At 46.4% G+C, this 24,588-nt stretch overlaps 1 long non-coding RNA gene across 1 annotated transcript in view; it reads right to left on the bottom strand.

Moving 5' to 3' along the window:
• Positions 1-24,588, bottom strand: part of LOC145536975 (uncharacterized) — a 411,144-nt gene that overhangs the window by 367,373 nt on the left and 19,183 nt on the right. The window contains exons 10-19 of the long non-coding RNA XR_014076109.1: positions 22,604-22,915; positions 20,240-20,550; positions 17,932-18,242; positions 15,623-15,933; positions 13,315-13,625; positions 11,006-11,316; positions 8,698-9,008; positions 6,390-6,700; positions 4,082-4,392; positions 1,774-2,083 (exon numbers count right to left, since the gene is read on the bottom strand). This is a non-coding gene — a long non-coding RNA (uncharacterized LOC145536975). The remainder of the gene's footprint in view (positions 1-1,773; positions 2,084-4,081; positions 4,393-6,389; positions 6,701-8,697; positions 9,009-11,005; positions 11,317-13,314; positions 13,626-15,622; positions 15,934-17,931; positions 18,243-20,239; positions 20,551-22,603; positions 22,916-24,588) is intronic.

Raw genomic sequence — 24,588 nt, 5'->3', positions numbered from 1 at the left:
GGAGGCATCAAGTGGCAAACCTCTGGCATCCATGCGTATGACACAAAAGAAAATGACTATACCTAAGGACTTGCCAAACCTAGGCAACAAGCCACATGTTTATTATCTTGTCTCACTCAGATGGTAAAGCATCCGCCTGCAATGCAGGAGACCCAGGTTTGATCCTTGGGTCAGGAAGATTCCCTGGAAAAGGTCCTGGCTATGCACTCCAGTATTCTGGCCTGGAGAATTCAATGGACAAGAGGAGCCTGGTGGGTCTAAAGAGTCCGTGGGGTCCAAAGAGTCGGGCACAACTGAGGGAATAACACACACACTTCCCCAATTTGCTGGAGTCTTCATATTCTAGGCTTTGTGTGTTGAGTTGAAGAAGCCATTTGGTGAAGCTCTAGGATGACCCAGATACTTCCCATGACTGAATGCAGACAATGCCCTACTTGTAATCATACACTCTTACATGGCTATCAATTCCAATCAGATGGCACACGTGACTTTGTCTCATACTATCATCATATATAATTGGAAAAAAACAAGTATTTTCCATCTCATAAATGGCCTTAGCTAGAGTTCAGTTCAGTAGCTCAGTCGTGTCCAACTCTTTGCAACCCCACGGACTGCAGCACGCCAGGCTTTCCTTTCCATCACCAACTCCCAGAGCTTGCTCCAACTCATGTCCATGGAGTCAGTGATGCCATCCACCCATCTCATCCTCTGTCATCCCCTTCTCTTCCCACTTTCAGTCTTTCCCGCTATCAAGGTCTTGTCAAGTGAGTCAGTTCTTCGTATCAGACGACCAAAATATAGGAGTTTCAGCTTCAGCATCAGTCCCTCCAATGTATATTCGGGGTAGATTTCCTTTAGGATGGACTGGTTGGATCTCTGTGCAGTCCAAGGGACTCTCAAGAGTCTCCTGCCACACCACAGCTCAAAAGCATCAATGCTTTGATGCTCACCTGTCCTTATATTCCAACTCTCACATCCATGCATGCCTGCCAGAAAAAATATTGCTTTGACCAGACGGACCTTTGTTGGCAAAGAAATGTCTCTGTTTTTTAATATGCTGTCTAGGTTGGTCATAGCTTTACTTCCAAGGAGCAAGCGTCTTTTAATTCCATGGCTGCAGTCACCATCTGCAGTGATTTTGGAGTTCTCCAAAATAAAGTAAAGTACAGCAGTTTGCTTTCCATCTTAAAGCACAGGAAGGAAATAATGCTATCCTCCCTGGCAGGCTGCAGTCCATAGCGTCGCACAGAGTCTGACATGACTCAAGAGACTTAGCACACACCAACCCCAAAGCCAGGTCTTTGCCCCGCTCCCCTGCAAGAACTGAGATAACATCAGCGTCAGGTCAGGACAAAGGTATTGACCCTGGGCTTTAGAGTGAACCTGCAAAGACACAGAAGTTCGCAGCTGGTGGGTGGGTTCAGACAATGTAGGCCTTCCACTACATTTGTGATTTTCATCCACTTGAGCATCTGCAGGCTCCTAGAAAATATTCTGACTCAAACCAGCAAGTCAGTGTTTTCCCATTCCTTCCATACAGGTCCTTCTTGCTCCAAGCCATGGTACTTTATTTAGACTTTTGGTCACCCTCAACTTCGTCAATGGCATCACCTATTTAAGGTACTTGGCATTAGGCCAGTCCATTGCACTCTGTCACTCCTGTCACAATGGGCCCAGGCCCTACAAAGGGCAGATTCACAAGACAAGTGCCCCCATTTTCAGTGCTTGGCTCTAAGGCCCACCACAATGTTAGGAAACTGAGGCCCCGCTTACCTCCTTCCTGTGACTGGACTTCCTGGCAGCAGCTGGAGGGCTCCTTGGTCCTGGGCCCTCACTGATCAGATACTAAGCCTAGAACCTGACTGTCCACCGATCCTGCCAGATCACACAGAAAAGGTTGAGGGCCAGGCTTGAGTTCAGGTTCTGTTGTTCCTAAGTTGATCTGACCGGCCTCCACTGCTAGGCCTCACAAGGAAGAGCAGCTCACAGCTTTGGCCTGATCAAACTGTTTCCGCCCGATGGCAGTGCTGTCCCAGAAGAGAGACATCTTGTTTCAACCATTCTTCTGCATCTGCCCTTTGAACTTGAAAAAAACACCATAAACAGACAGACACCAGGAAATATGGCTGACTTGTATTTGACTCAATTCAGAGAAACCTGGTTATATTTCTACATTTTCTTTTTGGTTTCCATTGGACAAAGCTACCCAACTTTATCACTCATCTTCTGTTTTCCAGATTTCAATTTTTACTTGATCACGTCTTTTATTTTTTTATCTCCAGCATTTTTTCAAACTATCAAACTGTTTGGAGGCATCAAGTGGCAAACCTCTGGCATCCATGTGTATGACACAAAAGAAAATGACTCTACCTAAGGACTTGCCAAACCTAGGCAACAAGCCACATGTTTATTATCTTGTCTCACTCAGATGGTAAAGCATCCGCCTGCAATGCAGGAGACCCAGGTTTGATCCTTGGGTCAGGAAGATTCCCTGGAAAAGGTCCTGGCTATGCACTCCAGTATTCTGGCCTGGAGAATTCAATGGACAAGAGGAGCCTGGTGGGTCTAAAGAGTCCGTGGGGTCCAAAGAGTCGGGCACAACTGAGGGAATAACACACACACTTCCCCAATTTGCTGGAGTCTTCATATTCTAGGCTTTGTGTGTTGAGTTGAAGAAGCCATTTGGTGAAGCTCTAGGATGACCCAGATACTTCCCATGACTGAATGCAGACAATGCCCTACTTGTAATCATACACTCTTACATGGCTATCAATTCCAATCAGATGGCACACGTGACTTTGTCTCATACTATCATCATATATAATTGGAAAAAAACAAGTATTTTCCATCTCATAAATGGCCTTAGCTAGAGTTCAGTTCAGTAGCTCAGTCGTGTCCAACTCTTTGCAACCCCACGGACTGCAGCACGCCAGGCTTTCCTTTCCATCACCAACTCCCAGAGCTTGCTCCAACTCATGTCCATGGAGTCAGTGATGCCATCCACCCATCTCATCCTCTGTCATCCCCTTCTCTTCCCACTTTCAGTCTTTCGCGCTATCAAGGTCTTGTCAAGTGAGTCAGTTCTTCGTATCAGACGACCAAAATATAGGAGTTTCAGCTTCAGCATCAGTCCCTCCAATGTATATTCGGGGTAGATTTCCTTTAGGATGGACTGGTTGGATCTCTGTGCAGTCCAAGGGACTCTCAAGAGTCTCCTGCCACACCACAGCTCAAAAGCATCAATGCTTTGATGCTCACCTGTCCTTATATTCCAACTCTCACATCCATGCATGCCTGCCAGAAAAACCATTGCTTTGACCAGACGGACCTTTGTTGGCAAAGAAATGTCTCTGTTTTTTAATATGCTGTCTAGGTTGCTCATAGCTTTACTTCCAAGGAGCAAGCGTCTTTTAATTCCATGGCTGCAGTCACCATCTGCAGTGATTTTGGAGTCCCCCAAAATAAAGTAAAGTACAGCAGTTTGCTTTCCATCTTAAAGCACAGGAAGGAAATAATGCTATCCTCCCTGGCAGGCTGCAGTCCATAGCGTCGCACAGAGTCTGACATGACTCAAGAGACTTAGCACACACCAACCCCAAAGCCAGGTCTTTGCCCCGCTCCCCTGCAAGAACTGAGATAACATCAGGGTCAGGTCAGGACAAAGGTATTGACCCTGGGCTTTAGAGTGAACCTGCAAAGACACAGAAGTTCGCAGCTGGTGGGTGGGTTCAGACAATGTAGGCCTTCCACTACATTTGTGATTTTCATCCACTTGAGCATCTGCAGGCTCCTAGAAAATATTCTGACTCAAACCAGCAAGTCAGTGTTTTCCCATTCCTTCCATACAGGTCCTTCTTGCTCCAAGCCATGGTACTTTATTTAGACTTTTGGTCACCCTCAACTTCGTCAATGGCATCACCTATTTAAGGTACTTGGCATTAGGCCAGTCCATTGCACTCTGTCACTCCTGTCACAATGGGCCCAGGCCCTACAAAGGGCAGATTCACAAGACAAGTGCCCCCATTTTCAGTGCTTGGCTCTAAGGCCCACCACAATGTTAGGAAACTGAGGCCCCGCTTACCTCCTTCCTGTGACTGGACTTCCTGGCAGCAGCTGGAGGGCTCCTTGGTCCTGGGCCCTCACTGATCAGATACTAAGCCTAGAACCTGACTGTCCACCGATCCTGCCAGATCACACAGAAAAGGTTGAGGGCCAGGCTTGAGTTCAGGTTCTGTTGTTCCTAAGTTGATCTGACCGGCCTCCACTGCTAGGCCTCGCAAGGAAGAGCAGCTCACACCTTTGGCCTGATCAAACTGTTTCCGCACGATGGCAGTGCTGTCCCAGAAGAGAGACATCTTGTTTCAACCATTCTTCTGCATCTGCCCTTTGAACCTGAAAAAAACACCATAAACAGACAGACACCAGGAAATATGGCTGACTTGTATTTGACTCAATTCAGAGAAACCTGGTTATATTTCTACATTTTCTTTTTGGTTTCCATTGGACAAAGCTACCCAACTTTATCACTCATCTTCTGTTTTCCAGATTTCAATTTTTACTTGATCACGTCTTTTATTTTTTTATCTCCAGCATTTTTTCAAACTATCAAACTGTTTGGAGGCATCAAGTGGCAAACCTCTGGCATCCATGCGTATGACACAAAAGAAAATGACTATACCTAAGGACTTGCCAAACCTAGGCAACAAGCCACATGTTTATTATCTTGTCTCACTCAGATGGTAAAGCATCCGCCTGCAATGCAGGAGACCCAGGTTTGATCCTTGGGTCAGGAAGATTCCCTGGAAAACGTCCTGGCTATGCACTCCAGTATTCTGGCCTGGAGAATTCAATGGACAAGAGGAGCCTGGTGGGTCTAAAGAGTCCGTGGGGTCCAAAGAGTCGGGCACAACTGAGGGAATAACACACACACTTCCCCAATTTGCTGGAGTCTTCATATTCTAGGCTTTGTGTGTTGAGTTGAAGAAGCCAATTGGTGAAGCTCTAGGATGACCCAGATACTTCCCATGACTGAATGCAGACAATGCCCTACTTGTAATCATACACTCTTACATGGCTATCAATTCCAATCAGATGGCACACGTGACTTTGTCTCATACTATCATCATATATAATTGGAAAAAAACAAGTATTTTCCATCTCATAAATGGCCTTAGCTAGAGTTCAGTTCAGTAGCTCAGTCGTGTCCAACTCTTTGCAACCCCACGGACTGCAGCACGCCAGGCTTTCCTTTCCATCACCAACTCCCAGAGCTTGCTCCAACTCATGTCCATGGAGTCAGTGATGCCATCCACCCATCTCATCCTCTGTCATCCCCTTCTCTTCCCACTTTCAGTCTTTCCCGCTATCAAGGTCTTGTCAAGTGAGTCAGTTCTTCGTATCAGACGACCAAAATATAGGAGTTTCAGCTTCAGCATCAGTCCCTCCAATGTATATTCGGGGTAGATTTCCTTTAGGATGGACTGGTTGGATCTCTGTGCAGTCCAAGGGACTCTCAAGAGTCTCCTGCCACACCACAGCTCAAAAGCATCAATGCTTTGATGCTCACCTGTCCTTATATTCCAACTCTCACATCCATGCATGCCTGCCAGAAAAACCATTGCTTTGACCAGACGGACCTTTGTTGGCAAAGAAATGTCTCTGTTTTTTAATATGCTGTCTAGGTTGCTCATAGCTTTACTTCCAAGGAGCAAGCGTCTTTTAATTCCATGGCTGCAGTCACCATCTGCAGTGATTTTGGAGTCCCCCAAAATAAAGTAAAGTACAGCAGTTTGCTTTCCATCTTAAAGCACAGGAAGGAAATAATGCTATCCTCCCTGGCAGGCTGCAGTCCATAGCGTCGCACAGAGTCTGACATGACTCAAGAGACTTAGCACACACCAACCCCAAAGCCAGGTCTTTGCCCCGCTCCCCTGCAAGAACTGAGATAACATCAGCGTCAGGTCAGGACAAAGGTATTGACCCTGGGCTTTAGAGTGAACCTGCAAAGACACAGAAGTTCGCAGCTGGTGGGTGGGTTCAGACAATGTAGGCCTTCCACTACATTTGTGATTTTCATCCACTTGAGCATCTGCAGGCTCCTAGAAAATATTCTGACTCAAACCAGCAAGTCAGTGTATTCCCATTCCTTCCATACAGGTCCTTCTTGCTCCAAGCCATGGTACTTTATTTAGACTTTTGGTCACCCTCAACTTCGTCAATGGCATCACCTATTTAAGGTACTTGGCATTAGGCCAGTCCATTGCACTCTGTCACTCCTGTCACAATGGGCCCAGGCCCTACAAAGGGCAGATTCACAAGACAAGTGCCCCCATTTTCAGTGCTTGGCTCTAAGGCCCACCACAATGTTAGGAAACTGAGGCCCCGCTTACCTCCTTCCTGTGACTGGACTTCCTGGCAGCAGCTGGAGGGCTCCTTGGTCCTGGGCCCTCACTGATCAGATACTAAGCCTAGAACCTGACTGTCCACCGATCCTGCCAGATCACACAGAAAAGGTTGAGGGCCAGGCTTGAGTTCAGGTTCTGTTGTTCCTAAGTTGATCTGACCGGCCTCCACTGCTAGGCCTCGCAAGGAAGAGCAGCTCACAGCTTTGGCCTGATCAAACTGTTTCCGCACGATGGCAGTGCTGTCCCAGAAGAGAGACATCTTGTTTCAACCATTCTTCTGCATCTGCCCTTTGAACCTGAAAAAAACACCATAAACAGACAGACACCAGGAAATATGGCTGACTTGTATTTGACTCAATTCAGAGAAACCTGGTTATATTTCTACATTTTCTTTTTGGTTTCCATTGGACAAAGCTACCCAACTTTATCACTCATCTTCTGTTTTCCAGATTTCAATTTTTACTTGATCACGTCTTTTATTTTTTTATCTCCAGCATTTTTTCAAACTATCAAACTGTTTGGAGGCATCAAGTGGCAAACCTCTGGCATCCATGCGTATGACACAAAAGAAAATGACTATACCTAAGGACTTGCCAAACCTAGGCAACAAGCCACATGTTTATTATCTTGTCTCACTCAGATGGTAAAGCATCCGCCTGCAATGCAGGAGACCCAGGTTTGATCCTTGGGTCAGGAAGATTCCCTGGAAAAGGTCCTGGCTATGCACTCCAGTATTCTGGCCTGGAGAATTCAATGGACAAGAGGAGCCTGGTGGGTCTAAAGAGTCCGTGGGGTCCAAAGAGTCGGGCACAACTGAGGGAATAACACACACACTTCCCCAATTTGCTGGAGTCTTCATATTCTAGGCTTTGTGTGTTGAGTTGAAGAAGCCATTTGGTGAAGCTCTAGGATGACCCAGATACTTCCCATGACTGAATGCAGACAATGCCCTACTTGTAATCATACACTCTTACATGGCTATCAATTCCAATCAGATGGCACACGTGACTTTGTCTCATACTATCATCATATATAATTGGAAAAAAACAAGTATTTTCCATCTCATAAATGGCCTTAGCTAGAGTTCAGTTCAGTAGCTCAGTCGTGTCCAACTCTTTGCAACCCCACGGACTGCAGCACGCCAGGCTTTCCTTTCCATCACCAACTCCCAGAGCTTGCTCCAACTCATGTCCATGGAGTCAGTGATGCCATCCACCCATCTCATCCTCTGTCATCCCCTTCTCTTCCCACTTTCAGTCTTTCCCGCTATCAAGGTCTTGTCAAGTGAGTCAGTTCTTCGTATCAGACGACCAAAATATAGGAGTTTCAGCTTCAGCATCAGTCCCTCCAATGTATATTCGGGGTAGATTTCCTTTAGGATGGACTGGTTGGATCTCTGTGCAGTCCAAGGGACTCTCAAGAGTCTCCTGCCACACCACAGCTCAAAAGCATCAATGCTTTGATGCTCACCTGTCCTTATATTCCAACTCTCACATCCATGCATGCCTGCCAGAAAAACCATTGCTTTGACCAGACGGACCTTTGTTGGCAAAGAAATGTCTCTGTTTTTTAATATGCTGTCTAGGTTGGTCATAGCTTTACTTCCAAGGAGCAAGCGTCTTTTAATTTCATGGCTGCAGTCACCATCTGCAGTGATTTTGGAGTCCCCCAAAATAAAGTAAAGTACAGCAGTTTGCTTTCCATCTTAAAGCACAGGAAGGAAATAATGCTATCCTCCCTGGCAGGCTGCAGTCCATAGCGTCGCACAGAGTCTGACATGACTCAAGAGACTTAGCACACACCAACCCCAAAGCCAGGTCTTTGCCCCGCTCCCCTGCAAGAACTGAGATAACATCAGCGTCAGGTCAGGACAAAGGTATTGACCCTGGGCTTTAGAGTGAACCTGCAAAGACACAGAAGTTCGCAGCTGGTGGGTGGGTTCAGACAATGTAGGCCTTCCACTACATTTGTGATTTTCATCCACTTGAGCATCTGCAGGCTCCTAGAAAATATTCTGACTCAAACCAGCAAGTCAGTGTTTTCCCATTCCTTCCATACAGGTCCTTCTTGCTCCAAGCCATGGTACTTTATTTAGACTTTTGGTCACCCTCAACTTCGTCAATGGCATCACCTATTTAAGGTACTTGGCATTAGGCCAGTCCATTGCACTCTGTCACTCCTGTCACAATGGGCCCAGGCCCTACAAAGGGCAGATTCACAAGACAAGTGCCCCCATTTTCAGTGCTTGGCTCTAAGGCCCACCACAATGTTAGGAAACTGAGGCCCCGCTTACCTCCTTCCTGTGACTGGACTTCCTGGCAGCAGCTGGAGGGCTCCTTGGTCCTGGGCCCTCACTGATCAGACACTAAGCCTAGAACCTGACTGTCCACCGATCCTGCCAGATCACACAGAAAAGGTTGAGGGCCAGGCTTGAGTTCAGGTTCTGTTGTTCCTAAGTTGATCTGACCGGCCTCCACTGCTAGGCCTCGCAAGGAAGAGCAGCTCACAGCTTTGGCCTGATCAAACTGTTTCCGCACGATGGCAGTGCTGTCCCAGTAGAGAGACATCTTGTTTCAACCATTCTTCTGCATCTGCCCTTTGAACCTGAAAAAAACACCATAAACAGACAGACACCAGGAAATATGGCTGACTTGTATTTGACTCAATTCAGAGAAACCTGGTTATATTTCTACATTTTCTTTTTGGTTTCCATTGGACAAAGCTACCCAACTTTATCACTCATCTTCTGTTTTCCAGATTTCAATTTTTACTTGATCACGTCTTTTATTTTTTTATCTCCAGCATTTTTTCAAACTATCAAACTGTTTGGAGGCATCAAGTGGCAAACCTCTGGCATCCATGCGTATGACACAAAAGAAAATGACTATACCTAAGGACTTGCCAAACCTAGGCAACAAGCCACATGTTTATTATCTTGTCTCACTCAGATGGTAAAGCATCCGCCTGCAATGCAGGAGACCCAGGTTTGATCCTTGGGTCAGGAAGATTCCCTGGAAAAGGTCCTGGCTATGCACTCCAGTATTCTGGCCTGGAGAATTCAATGGACAAGAGGAGCCTGGTGGGTCTAAAGAGTCCGTGGGGTCCAAAGAGTCGGGCACAACTGAGGGAATAACACACACACTTCCCCAATTTGCTGGAGTCTTCATATTCTAGGCTTTGTGTGTTGAGTTGAAGAAGCCATTTGGTGAAGCTCTAGGATGACCCAGATACTTCCCATGACTGAATGCAGACAATGCCCTACTTGTAATCATACACTCTTACATGGCTATCAATTCCAATCAGATGGCACACGTGACTTTGTCTCATACTATCATCATATATAATTGGAAAAAAACAAGTATTTTCCATCTCATAAATGGCCTTAGCTAGAGTTCAGTTCAGTAGCTCAGTCGTGTCCAACTCTTTGCAACCCCACGGACTGCAGCACGCCAGGCTTTCCTTTCCATCACCAACTCCCAGAGCTTGCTCCAACTCATGTCCATGGAGTCAGTGATGCCATCCACCCATCTCATCCTCTGTCATCCCCTTCTCTTCCCACTTTCAGTCTTTCCCGCTATCAAGGTCTTGTCAAGTGAGTCAGTTCTTCGTATCAGACGACCAAAATATAGGAGTTTCAGCTTCAGCATCAGTCCCTCCAATGTATATTCGGGGTAGATTTCCTTTAGGATGGACTGGTTGGATCTCTGTGCAGTCCAAGGGACTCTCAAGAGTCTCCTGCCACACCACAGCTCAAAAGCATCAATGCTTTGATGCTCACCTGTCCTTATATTCCAACTCTCACATCCATGCATGCCTGCCAGAAAAACCATTGCTTTGACCAGACGGACCTTTGTTGGCAAAGAAATGTCTCTGTTTTTTAATATGCTGTCTAGGTTGGTCATAGCTTTACTTCCAAGGAGCAAGCGTCTTTTAATTTCATGGCTGCAGTCACCATCTGCAGTGATTTTGGAGTCCCCCAAAATAAAGTAAAGTACAGCAGTTTGCTTTCCATCTTAAAGCACAGGAAGGAAATAATGCTATCCTCCCTGGCAGGCTGCAGTCCATAGCGTCGCACAGAGTCTGACATGACTCAAGAGACTTAGCACACACCAACCCCAAAGCCAGGTCTTTGCCCCGCTCCCCTGCAAGAACTGAGATAACATCAGCGTCAGGTCAGGACAAAGGTATTGACCCTGGGCTTTAGAGTGAACCTGCAAAGACACAGAAGTTCGCAGCTGGTGGGTGGGTTCAGACAATGTAGGCCTTCCACTACATTTGTGATTTTCATCCACTTGAGCATCTGCAGGCTCCTAGAAAATATTCTGACTCAAACCAGCAAGTCAGTGTATTCCCATTCCTTCCATACAGGTCCTTCTTGCTCCAAGCCATGGTACTTTATTTAGACTTTTGGTCACCCTCAACTTCGTCAATGGCATCACCTATTTAAGGTACTTGGCATTAGGCCAGTCCATTGCACTCTGTCACTCCTGTCACAATGGGCCCAGGCCCCACAAAGGGCAGATTCACAGGACAAGTGCCCCCATTTTCAGTGCTTGGCTCTAAGGCCCACCACAATGTTAGGAAACTGAGGCCCCGCTTACCTCCTTCCTGTGACTGGACTTCCTGGCAACAGCTGGAGGGCTCCTTGGTCCTGGGCCCTCACTGATCAGATACTAAGCCTAGAACCTGACTGTCCACCGATCCTGCCAGATCACACAGAAAAGGTTGAGGGCCAGGCTTGAGTTCAGGTTCTGTTGTTCCTAAGTTGATCTGACCGGCCTCCACTGCTAGGCCTCGCAAGGAAGAGCAGCTCACAGCTTTGGCCTGATCAAACTGTTTCCGCACGATGGCAGTGCTGTCCCAGAAGAGAGACATCTTGTTTCAACCATTCTTCTGCCTCTGCCCTTTGAACCTGAAAAAGACACCATAAACAGACAGACACCAGGAAATATGGCTGACTTGTATTTGACTCAATTCAGAGAAACCTGGTTATATTTCTACATTTTCTTTTTGGTTTCCATTGGACAAAGGTACCCAACTTTATCACTCATCTTCTGTTTTCCAGATTTCAATTTTTACTTGATCCCTTTTTTTTTTTTTTTTATCTCCAGCATTTTTTCAAACTATCAAACTGTTTGGAGGCATCAAGTGGCAAACCTCTGGCATCCATGCGTAAGACACAAAAGAAATTGACTATACCTAAGGACTTGCCAAATCTAGGCAACAGGTCACATGTTTATTATCTTGTCTCACTCAGATGGTAAAGCATCCGCCTGCAATGCAGGAGACCCAGGTTTGATCCTCGGGTCAGGAAGATTCCCTGGAAAAGGTCCTGGCTATGCACTCCAGTATTCTGGCCTGGAGAATTCAATGGACAAGAGGAGCCTGGTGGGTCTAAAGAGTCCGTGGGGTCCAAAGAGTCAGGCACAACTGAGGGAATAACACACACACTTCCCAAATTTGGTGGAGTCTTCATATTCTAGGCTTTGTGTGTTGAGTTGAAGAAGCCATTTGGTGAAGCTCTAGGATGATCCAGCTACTTCCCATGACTGAATGCAGACAATGCCCTACTTGTAATCATACACTCTTACATGGCTATCAATTCCAATCAGATGGCACACGTGACTTTGTCTCATACTATCATCATATATAATTGGAAAAAAACAAGTATTTTCCATCTCATAAATGGCCTTAGCTAGAGTTCAGTTCAGTAGCTCAGTCGTGTCCAACTCTTTGCAACCCCACGGACTGCAGCACGCCAGGCTTTCCTTTCCATCACCAACTCCCAGAGCTTGCTCCAACTCATGTCCATGGAGTCAGTGATGCCATCCACCCATCTCATCCTCTGTCATCCCCTTCTCTTCCCACTTTCAGTCTTTCCCGCTATCAAGGTCTTGTCAAGTGAGTCAGTTCTTCGTATCAGACGACCAAAATATAGGAGTTTCAGCTTCAGCATCAGTCCCTCCAATGTATATTCGGGGTAGATTTCCTTTAGGATGGACTGGTTGGATCTCTGTGCAGTCCAAGGGACTCTCAAGAGTCTCCTGCCACACCACAGCTCAAAAGCATCAATGCTTTGATGCTCACCTGTCCTTATATTCCAACTCTCACATCCATGCATGCCTGCCAGAAAAACCATTGCTTTGACCAGACGGACCTTTGTTGGCAAAGAAATGTCTCTGTTTTTTAATATGCTGTCTAGGTTGGTCATAGCTTTACTTCCAAGGAGCAAGCGTCTTTTAATTTCATGGCTGCAGTCACCATCTGCAGTGATTTTGGAGTTCCCCAAAATAAAGTAAAGTACAGCAGTTTGCTTTCCATCTTAAAGCACAGGAAGGAAATAATGCTATCCTCCCGGGCAGGCTGCAGTCCATAGCGTCGAACAGAGTCTGACATGACTCAAGAGACTTAGCACACACCAACCCCAAAGCCAGGTCTTTGCCCCGCTCCCCTGCAAGAACTGAGATAACATCAGCGTCAGGTCAGGACAAAGGTATTGACCCTGGGCTTTAGAGTGAACCTGCAAAGACACAGAAGTTCGCAGCTGGTGGGTGGGTTCAGACAATGTAGGCCTTCCACTACATTTGTGATTTTCATCCACTTGAGCATCTGCAGGCTCCTAGAAAATATTCTGACTCAAACCAGCAAGTCAGTGTATTCCCATTCCTTCCATACAGGTCCTTCTTGCTCCAAGCCATGGTACTTTATTTAGACTTTTGGTCACCCTCAACTTCGTCAATGGCATCACCTATTTAAGGTACTTGGCATTAGGCCAGTCCATTGCACTCTGTCACTCCTGTCACAATGGGCCCAGGCCCCACAAAGGGCAGATTCACAGGACAAGTGCCCCCATTTTCAGTGCTTGGCTCTAAGGCCCACCACAATGTTAGGAAACTGAGGCCCCGCTTACCTCCTTCCTGTGACTGGACTTCCTGGCAACAGCTGGAGGGCTCCTTGGTCCTGGGCCCTCACTGATCAGATACTAAGCCTAGAACCTGACTGTCCACCGATCCTGCCAGATCACACAGAAAAGGTTGAGGGCCAGGCTTGAGTTCAGGTTCTGTTGTTCCTAAGTTGATCTGACCGGCCTCCACTGCTAGGCCTCGCAAGGAAGAGCAGCTCACAGCTTTGGCCTGATCAAACTGTTTCCGCACGATGGCAGTGCTGTCCCAGAAGAGAGACATCTTGTTTCAACCATTCTTCTGCCTCTGCCCTTTGAACCTGAAAAAGACACCATAAACAGACAGACACCAGGAAATATGGCTGACTTGTATTTGACTCAATTCAGAGAAACCTGGTTATATTTCTACATTTTCTTTTTGGTTTCCATTGGACAAAGGTACCCAACTTTATCACTCATCTTCTGTTTTCCAGATTTCAATTTTTACTTGATCCCTTCTTTTTTTTTTTTTATCTCCAGCATTTTTTCAAACTATCAAACTGTTTGGAGGCATCAAGTGGCAAACCTCTGGCATCCATGCGTAAGACACAAAAGAAATTGACTATATCTAAGGACTTGCCAAATCTAGGCAACAGGTCACATGTTTATTATCTTGTCTCACTCAGATGGTAAAGCATCCGCCTGCAATGCAGGAGACCCAGGTTTGATCCTCGGGTCAGGAAGATTCCCTGGAAAAGGTCCTGGCTATGCACTCCAGTATTCTGGCCTGGAGAATTCAATGGACAAGAGGAGCCTGGTGGGTCTAAAGAGTCCGTGGGGTCCAAAGAGTCAGGCACAACTGAGGGAATAACACACACACTTCCCAAATTTGCTGGAGTCTTCATATTCTAGGCTTTGTGTGTTGAGTTGAAGAAGCCATTTGGTGAAGCTCTAGGATGATCCAGATACTTCCCATGACTGAATGCAGACAATGCCCTACTTGTAATCATACACTCTTACATGGCTATCAATTCCAATCAGATGGCACACGTGACTTTGTCTCATACTATCATCATATATAATTGGAAAAAAACAAGTATTTTCCATCTCATAAATGGCCTTAGCTAGAGTTCAGTTCAGTAGCTCAGTCGTGTCCAACTCTTTGCAACCCCACGGACTGCAGCACGCCAGGCTTTCCTTTCCATCACCAACTCCCAGAGCTTGCTCCAACTCATGTCCATGGAGTCAGTGATGCCATCCACCCATCTCATCCTCTGTCATCCCCTTCTCTTCCCACTTTCAGTCTTTCCCGCTATCAAGGTCTTGTCAAGTGAGTCAGTTCTTCGTATCAGACGACCAAAATATAGGAGTTTCAGCTTCAGCATCAGTCCCTCCAATGTATATTCGGGGTAGATTTCCTTTAGGATGGACTGGTTGGATCTCTGTGCAGTCCAAGGGACTCTCAAGAGTCTCCTGCCACACCACAGCTCAAAAGCATCAATGCTTTGATGCTCACCTGTCCTTATATTCCAACTCTCACATCCATGCATGCCTGCCAGAAAAACCATTGCTTTGACCAGACGGACCTTTGTTGGCAAAGAAATGTCTCTGTTTTTTAATATGCTGTCTAGGTTGGTCATAGCTTTACTTCCAAGGAGCAAGCGTCTTTTAATTTCATGGCTGCAGTCACCATCTGCAGTGATTTTGGAGTTCCCCAAAATAAAGTAAAGTACAGCAGTTTGCTTTCCATCTTAAAGCACAGGAAGGAAATAATGCTATCCTCCCGGGCAGGCTGCAGTCCATAGCGTCGAACAGAGTCTGACATGACTCAAGAGACTTAGCACACACCAACCCCAAAGCCAGGTCTTTGCCCCGCTCCCCTGCAAGAACTGAGATAACATCAGCGTCAGGTCAGGACAAAGGTATTGACCCTGGGCTTTAGAGTGAACCTGCAAAGACACAGAAGTTCGCAGCTGGTGGGTGGGTTCAGACAATGTAGGCCTTCCACTACATTTGTGATTTTCATCCACTTGAGCATCTGCAGGCTCCTAGAAAATATTCTGACTCAAACCAGCAAGTCAGTGTATTCCCATTCCTTCCATACAGGTCCTTCTTGCTCCAAGCCATGGTACTTTATTTAGACTTTTGGTCACCCTCAACTTCGTCAATGGCATCACCTATTTAAGGTACTTGGCATTAGGCCAGTCCATTGCACTCTGTCACTCCTGTCACAATGGGCCCAGGCCCTACAAAGGGCAGATTCACAGGACAAGGGCCCCATTTTCAGTGCTTGGCTCTAAGGCCCACCACAATGTTAGGAAACTGAGGCCCCGCTTACCTCCTTCCTGTGACTGGACTTCCTGGCAACAGCTGGAGGGCTCCTTGGTCCTGGGCCCTCACTGATCAGATACTAAGCCTAGAACCTGACTGTCCACCGATCCTGCCAGATCACACAGAAAAGGTTGAGGGCCAGGCTTGAGTTCAGGTTCTGTTGTTCCTAAGTTGATCTGACCGGCCTCCACTGCTAGGCCTCGCAAGGAAGAGCAGCTCACAGCTTTGGCCTGATCAAACTGTTTCCGCACGATGGCAGTGCTGTCCCAGAAGAGAGACATCTTGTTTCAACCATTCTTCTGCCTCTGCCCTTTGAACCTGAAAAAGACAACATAAACAGACAGACACCAGGAAATATGGCTGACTTGTATTTGACTCAATTCAGAGAAACCTGGTTATATTTCTACATTTTCTTTTTGGTTTCCATTGGACAAAGGTACCCAACTTTATCACTCATCTTCTGTTTTCCAGATTTCAATTTTTACTTGATCCCTTCTTTTTTTTTTTTTATCTCCAGCATTTTTTCAAACTATCAAACTGTTTGGAGGCATCAAGTGGCAAACCTCTGGCATCCATGCGTAAGACACAAAAGAAATTGACTATACCTAAGGACTTGCCAAACCTAGGCAACAAGCCACATGTTTATTATCTTGTCTCACTCAGATGGTAAAGCATCCGCCTGCAATGCAGGAGACCCAGGTTTGATCCTCGGGTCAGGAAGATTCCCTGGAAAAGGTCCTGGCTATGCACTCCAGTATACTGGCCTGGAGAATTCAATGGACAAGAGGAGCCTGGTGGGTCTAAAGAGTCCGTGGGGTCCAAAGAGTCAGGCACAACTGAGGGAATAACACACACGCTTCCCCAATTTGCTGGAGTCTTCATATTCTAGGCTTTGTGTGTTGAGTTGAAGAAGCCATTTGGTGAAGCTCTAGGATGATCCAGATACTTCCCATGACTGAATGCAGACAATGCCCTACTTGTAATCATACACTCTTACATGGCTATCAATTCCAATCAGATGGCACACGTGACTTTGTCTCATACTATCATCATATATAATTGGAAAAAAACAAGTATTTTCCATCTCATAAATGGCCTTAGCTAGAGTTCAGTTCAGTAGCTCAGTCGTGTCCAACTCTTTGCAACCCCACGGACTGCAGCACGCCAGGCTTTCCTTTCCATCACCAACTCCCAGAGCTTGCTCCAACTCATGTCCATGGAGTCAGTGATGCCATCCACCCATCTCATCCTCTGTCATCCCCTTCTCTTCCCACTTTCAGTCTTTCCCGCTATCAAGGTCTTATCAAGTGAGTCAGTTCTTCGTATCAGACGACCAAAATATAGGAGTTTCAGCTTCAGCATCAGTCCCTCCAATGTATATTCGGGGTAGATTTCCTTTAGGATGGACTGGTTGGATCTCTGTGCAGTCCAAGGGACTCTCAAGAGTCTCCTGCCACACCACAGCTCAAAAGCATCAATGCTTTGATGCTCACCTGTCCTTATATTCCAACTCTCACATCCATGCATGCCTGCCAGAAAAACCATTGCTTTGACCAGACGGACCTTTGTTGGCAAAGAAATGTCTCTGCTTTTTAAGATGCTGTCTAGGTTGGTCATAGCTTTACTTCCAAGGAGCAAGCGTCTTTTAATTCCATGGCTGCAGTCACCATCTGCAGTGATTTTGGAGTCCCCCAAAATAAAGTAAAGTACAGCAGTTTGCTTTCCATCTTAAAGCACAGGAAGGAAATAATGCTATCCTCCCTGGCAGGCTGCAGTCCATAGCGTCGCACAGAGTCTGACATGACTCAAGAGACTTAGCACACACCAACCCCAAAGCCAGGTCTTTGCCCCGCTCCCCTGCAAGAACTGAGATAACATCAGCGTCAGGTCAGGACAAAGGTATTGACCCTGGGCTTTAGAGTGAACCTGCAAAGACACAGAAGTTCGCAGATGGTGGGTGGGTTCAGACAATATAGGCCTTCCACTACATTTGTGATTTTCATCCACTTGAGCATCTGCAGGCTCCTAGAAAATATTCTGACTCAAACCAGCAAGTCAGTGTATTCCCATTCCTTCCATACAGGTCCTTCTTGCTCCAAGCCATGGTACTTTATTTAGACTTTTGGTCACCCTCAACTTCGTCAATGGCATCACCTATTTAAGGTACTTGGCATTAGGCCAGTCCATTGCACTCTGTCACTCCTGTCACAATGGGCCCAGGCCCTACAAAGGGCAGATTCACAAGACAAGTGCCCCCATTTTCAGTGCTTGGCTCTAAGGCCCACCACAATATTAGGAAACTGAGGCCCCGCTTACCTCCTTCCTGTGACTGGACTTCCTGGCAACAGCTGGAGGGCTCCGTGGTCCTGGGCCCTCACTGATCAGATACTAAGCCTAGAACCTGACTGTCCACCGATCCTGCCAGATCACACAGAAAAGGTTGAGGGCCAGGCTTGAGTTCAGGTTCTGTTGTTCCTAAGTTGATCTGACCGGCCTCCACTGCTAGGCCTCGCAAGGAAGAGCAGCTCACAGCTTTGGCCTGATCAAACTGTTTCCGCACGATGGCAGTGCTGTCCCAGAAGAGAGACATCTTGTTTCAACCATTCTTCTGCCTCTGCCCTTTGAACCTGAAAAAAACACCATAAACAGACAGACACCAGGAAATATGGCTGACTTGTATTTGACTCAATTCAGAGAAACCTGGTTATATTTCTACATTTTCTTTTTGGTTTCCATTGGACAAAGCTACCCAACTTTATCACTCATCTTCTGTTTTCCAGATTTCAATTTTTACTTGATCACGTCTTTTATTTTTTTATCTCCAGCATTTTTTCAAACTATCAAACTGTTTGGAGGCATCAAGTGGCAAACCTCTGGCATCCATGCGTATGACACAAAAGAAAATGACTATACCTTAGGACTTGCCAAACCTAGGCAACAAGCCACATGTTTATTATCTTGTCTCACTCAGATGGTAAAGCATCCGCCTGCAATGCAGGAGACCCAGGTTTGATCCTTGGGTCAGGAAGATTCCCTGGAAAAGGTCCTGGCTATGCACTCCAGTATTCTGGCCTGGAGAATTCAATGGACAAGAGGAGCCTGGTGGGTCTAAAGAGTCCGTGGGGTCCAAAGAGTCGGGCACAACTGAGGGAATAACACACACACTTCCCCAATTTGCTGGAGTCTTCATATTCTAGGCTTTGTGTGTTGAGTTGAAGAAGCCATTTGGTGAAGCTCTAGGATGACCCAGATACTTCCCATGACTGAATGCAGACAATGCCCTACTTGTAATCATACACTCTTACATGGCTATCAATTCCAATCAGATGGCACACGTGACTTTGTCTCATACTATCATCATATATAATTGGAAAAAAACAAGTATTTTCCATCTCATAAATGGCCTTAGCTAGAGTTCAGTTCAGTAGCTCAGTCGTGTCCAACTCTTTGCAACCCCACGGACTGCAGCACGCCAGGCTTTCCTTTCCATCACCAACTCCCAGAGCTTGCTCCAACTCATGTCCATGGAGTCAGTGATGCCATCCACCCATCTCATCCTCTGTCATCCCCTTCTCTTCCCACTTTCAGTCTTTCCCGCTATCAAGGTCTTGTCAAGTGAGTCAGTTCTTCGTATCAGACGACCAAAATATAGGAGTTTCAGCTTCAGCATCAGTCCCTCCAATGTATATTCGGGGTAGATTTCCTTTAGGATGGACTGGTTGGATCTCTGTGCAGTCCAAGGGACTCTCAAGAGTCTCCTGCCACACCACAGCTCAAAAGCATCAATGCTTTGATGCTCACCTGTCCTTATATTCCAACTCTCACATCCATGCATGCCTGCCAGAAAACCCATTGCTTTGACCAGACGGACCTTTGTTGGCAAAGAAATGTCTCTGTTTTTTAATATGCTGTCTAGGTTGGTCATAGCTTTACTTCCAAGGAGCAAGCGTCTTTTAATTTCATGGCTGCAGTCACCATCTGCAGTGATTTTGGAGTTCCCCAAAATAAAGTAAAGTACAGCAGTTTGCTTTCCATCTTAAAGCACAGGAAGGAAATAATGCTATCCTCCCTGGCAGGCTGCAGTCCATAGCGTCGCACAGAGTCTGACATGACTCAAGAGACTTAGCACACACCAACCCCAAAGCCAGGTCTTTGCCCCGCTCCCCTGCAAGAACTGAGATAACATCAGCGTCAGGACAGGACAAAGGTATTGACCCTGGGCTTTAGAGTGAACCTGCAAAGACACAGAAGTTCGCAGCTGGTGGGTGGGTTCAGACAATGTAGGCCTTCCACTACATTTGTGATTTTCATCCACTTGAGCATCTGCAGGCTCCTAGAAAATATTCTGACTCAAACCAGCAAGTCAGTGTTTTCCCATTCCTTCCATACAGGTCCTTCTTGCTCCAAGCCATGGTACGTTATTTAGACTTTTGGTCACCCTCAACTTCGTCAATGGCATCACCTATTTAAGGTACTTGGCATTAGGCCAGTCCATTGCACTCTGTCACTCCTGTCACAATGGGCCCAGGCCCTACAAAGGGCAGATTCACAGGACAAGTGCCCCCATTTTCAGTGCTTGGCTCTAAGGCCCACCACAATGTTAGGAAACTGAGGCCCCGCTTACCTCCTTCCTGTGACTGGACTTCCTGGCAACAGCTGGAGGGCTCCTTGGTCCTGGGCCCTCACTGATCAGATACTAAGCCTAGAACCTGACTGTCCACCGATCCTGCCAGATCACACAGAAAAGGTTGAGGGCCAGGCTTGAGTTCAGGTTCTGTTGTTCCTAAGTTGATCTGACCGGCCTCCACTGCTAGGCCTCGCAAGGAAGAGCAGCTCACAGCTTTGGCCTGATCAAACTGTTTCCGCACGATGGCAGTGCTGTCCCAGAAGAGAGACATCTTGTTTCAACCATTCTTCTGCCTCTGCCCTTTGAACCTGAAAAAGACACCATAAACAGACAGACACCAGGAAATATGGCTGACTTGTATTTGACTCAATTCAGAGAAACCTGGTTATATTTCTACATTTTCTTTTTGGTTTCCATTGGAGAAAGGTACCCAACTTTATCATTCATCTTCTGTTTTCCAGATTTCAATTTTTACTTGATCCCTTCTTTTTTTTTTTTTATCTCCAGCATTTTTTCAAACTATCAAACTGTTTGGAGGCATCAAGTGGCAAACCTCTGGCATCCATGCGTAAGACACAAAAGAAATTGACTATACCTAAGGACTTGCCAAATCTAGGCAACAGGTCACATGTTTATTATCCTGTCTCACTCAGATGGTAAAGCATCCGCCTGCAATGCAGGAGACCCAGGTTTGATCCTCGGGTCAGGAAGATTCCCTGGAAAAGGTCCTGGCTATGCACTCCAGTATTCTGGCCTGGAGAATTCAATGGACAAGAGGAGCCTAGTGGGTCTAAAGAGTCCGTGGGGTCTAAAGAGTCGGGCACAACTGAGGGAATAACACACACACTTCCCAAATTTCCTGGAGTCTTCATATTCTATGCTTTGTGTGTAGAGTTGAAGAAGCCATTTGGTGAAGCTCTAGGATGATCCAGATACTTCCCATGACTGAATGCAGACAATGCCCTACTTGTAATCATACACTCTTACATGGCTATCAATTCCAATCAGATGGCACACGTGACTTTGTCTCATACTATCATCATATATAATTGGAAAAAAACAAGTATTTTCCATCTCATAAATGGCCTTAGCTAGAGTTCAGTTCAGTAGCTCAGTCGTGTCCAACTCTTTGCAACCCCACGGACTGCAGCACGCCAGGCTTTCCTTTCCATCACCAACTCCCAGAGCTTGCTCCAACTCATGTCCATGGAGTCAGTGATGCCATCCACCCATCTCATCCTCTGTCATCCCCTTCTCTTCCCACTTTCAGTCTTTCCCGCTATCAAGGTCTTGTCAAGTGAGTCAGTTCTTCGTATCAGACGACCAAAATATAGGAGTTTCAGCTTCAGCATCAGTCCCTCCAATGTATATTCGGGGTAGATTTCCTTTAGGATGGACTGGTTGGATCTCTGTGCAGTCCAAGGGACTCTCAAGAGTCTCCTGCCACACCACAGCTCAAAAGCATCAATGCTTTGATGCTCACCTGTCCTTATATTCCAACTCTCACATCCATGCATGCCTGCCAGAAAAACCATTGCTTTGACCAGACGGACCTTTGTTGGCAAAGAAATGTCTCTGTTTTTTAATATGCTGTCTAGGTTGGTCATAGCTTTACTTCCAAGGAGCAAGCGTCTTTTAATTTCATGGCTGCAGGCACCATCTGCAGTCATTTTGGAGCCCCCCAAAATAAAGCAGTTTAGAAGTAGAGTAAAACCATATAGCTTAGAAGGAGGTAAAACATGATCCTCAAAGTACAGCAGTTTGCTTTCCATCTTAAAGCACAGGAAGGAAATAATGCTATCCTCCCTGGCAGGCTGCAGTCCATAGGCACGCACAGAGTCTGACATGACTGAAGAGACTTAGCACACACCAACCCCAAAGCCAGGCCTTTGCCCCGCTCCCCTGCAAGAACTGAGATAACATCAGCGTCAGGTCAGCACAAAGGTATTGACCCTGGGCTTTAGAGTGAACCTGCAAAGACACAGAAGTTCACAGCTGGTGGGTGGGTTCAGACAATGTAGGCCTTCCACTACATTTGTGATTTTCATCCACTTGAGCATCTGCAGGCTCCTAGAAAATATTCTGACTCAAACCAGCAGGTCAGTGTATTCCCACTCCTTCCATACAGGTCCTTCTTGCTACAAGCCATGGTACTTTGTTTAGACTTTTGGTCACCCTCAACTTCGTCAACGGCATCACCTATTTAAGGTACTTGGCATTAGGCCAGTCCATTGCACTCTGTCACTCCTGTCACAATGGGCCCAGGCCCTACAAAGGGCAGATTCACAAGACAAGTGCCCCCATTTTCAGTGCTTGGCTCTAAGGCCCACCACAATGTTAGGAAACTGAGGCCCCGCTTACTTCCTTCCTGTGACTGGGCTTCCTGGCAGCAGCTGGAGGGCTCCTTGGTCCTGGGCCCTCACTGATCAGATACTAAGCCTAGAACCTGACTGTCCACCGATCCTGCCAGATCACACAGAAAAGGTTGAGAGGCCAGGCTTGAGTTCAGCTTCTGTTGTTCCTAAGTTGATCTGACCGGCCTCCACTGCTAGGCCTCGCAAGGAAGAGCAGCTCACAGCTTTGGCCTGATCAAACTGTTTCCGCACGATGGCAGTGTTGTCCCAGAAGAGAGACATCTTGTTTCAACCATTCTTCTGCCTCCGCCCTGTCAACCTGAAAAAAACACCATAAACAGAGAGACACCAAGAAATATGGCTGACTTCCATTTGACTCAATTCAGAGAAACCTGGTTATATTTCTACATTTTATTTTTGGTTTCCATTGGACAAAGCTACCCAACTTTATCACTCATCTTCTCTTTTCCAGATTTCAATTTTTACTTGATGACGTCTTTTATTTTTTTATCTCCAGCATTTTTTCAAACTATCAAACTGTTTGGAGGCATCAAGTGGCAAACCTCTGGCATCCATGCGTATGACACAAAAGAAAATGACTATACCTAAGGACTTGCCAAATCTAGGCAATAGGCCACATTTTTATTATCTTGTCTCACTCAGATGGTAAAGCATCCGCCTGCAATGCAGGAGACCCAGGTTTGATCCTCGGGTCAGGGAGATTCCCTGGAAAAGGTCCTGGCTATGCACTCCAGTATTCTGGCCTGGAGAATTCATTGGACAAGAGGAGCCTGGTGGGTCTAAAGAGTCCGTGGGGTCCAAAGAGTCAGGCACAACTGAGGGAATAACACACACACTTCCCAAATATCCTGGAGTCTTCATATTCTAGGCTTTGTGTGTTGAGTTGAAGAAGCCATTTGGTGAAGCTCTAGGATGACCCAGATACTTCCCATGACTGAATGCAGACAATGCCCTACTTGTAATCATACACTCTTACATGGCTATCAATTCCAATCAGATGGCACACGTGACTTTGTCTCATACTATCATCATATATAATTGGAAAAAAACAAGTATTTTCGATCTCATAAATAGCCTTAGCTAGAGTTCAGTTCAGTAGCTCAGTCGTGTCCAACTCTTTGCAACCCCACGGACTGCAGCACGCCAGGCTTTCCTTTCCATCACCAACTCCCAGAGCTTGCTCCAACTCATGTCCATGGAGTCAGTGATGCCATCCACCCATCTCATCCTCTGTCATCCCCTTCTCTTCCCACTTTCAGTCTTTCCCGCTATCAAGGTCTTGTCAAGTGAGTCAGTTCTTCGTATCAGACGACCAAAATATAGGAGTTTCACCTTCAGCATCAGACCCTCCAATGTATATTCGGGGTAGATTTCCTTTAGGATGGACTGGTTGGATCTCTGTGCAGTCCAAGGGATTCTCAAGAGTCTCCTGCCACACCACAGCTCAAAAGCATCAATGCTTTGATGCTCACCTGTCCTTATATTCCAACTCTCACATCCATGCATGCCTGCCAGAAAAACCATTGCTTTGACCAGACGGACCTTTGTTGGCAAAGAAATGTCTCTGTTTTTTAATATGCTGTCTAGGTTGGTCATAGCTTTACTTCCAAGGAGCAAGCGTCTTTTAATTTCATGGCTGCAGGCACCATCTGCAGTCATTTTGGAGCCCCCCAAAATAAAGCAGTTTAGAAGTAGAGTAAAACCATATAGCTTAGAAGGAGGTAAAACATGATCCTCAAAGTACAGCAGTTTGCTTTCCATCTTAAAGCACAGGAAGGAAATAATGCTATCCTCCCTGGCAGGCTGCAGTCCATAGGCACGCACAGAGTCTGACATGACTGAAGAGACTTAGCACACACCAACCCCAAAGCCAGGCCTTTGCCCCGCTCCCCTGCAAGAACTGAGATAACATCAGCGTCAGGTCAGCACAAAGGTATTGACCCTGGGCTTTAGAGTGAACCTGCAAAGACA

Source organism: Giraffa tippelskirchi, chromosome X (genome assembly GCF_054371585.1).
Source record: "Giraffa tippelskirchi isolate mGirTip1 chromosome X, T2T-mGirTip1v1.2.pri, whole genome shotgun sequence".
NCBI lineage: Eukaryota > Metazoa > Chordata > Mammalia > Artiodactyla > Giraffidae > Giraffa > Giraffa tippelskirchi.
Note: the sequence above shows the minus strand (reverse complement) of the source record. Positions and strands in the feature narration are given on the sequence as shown.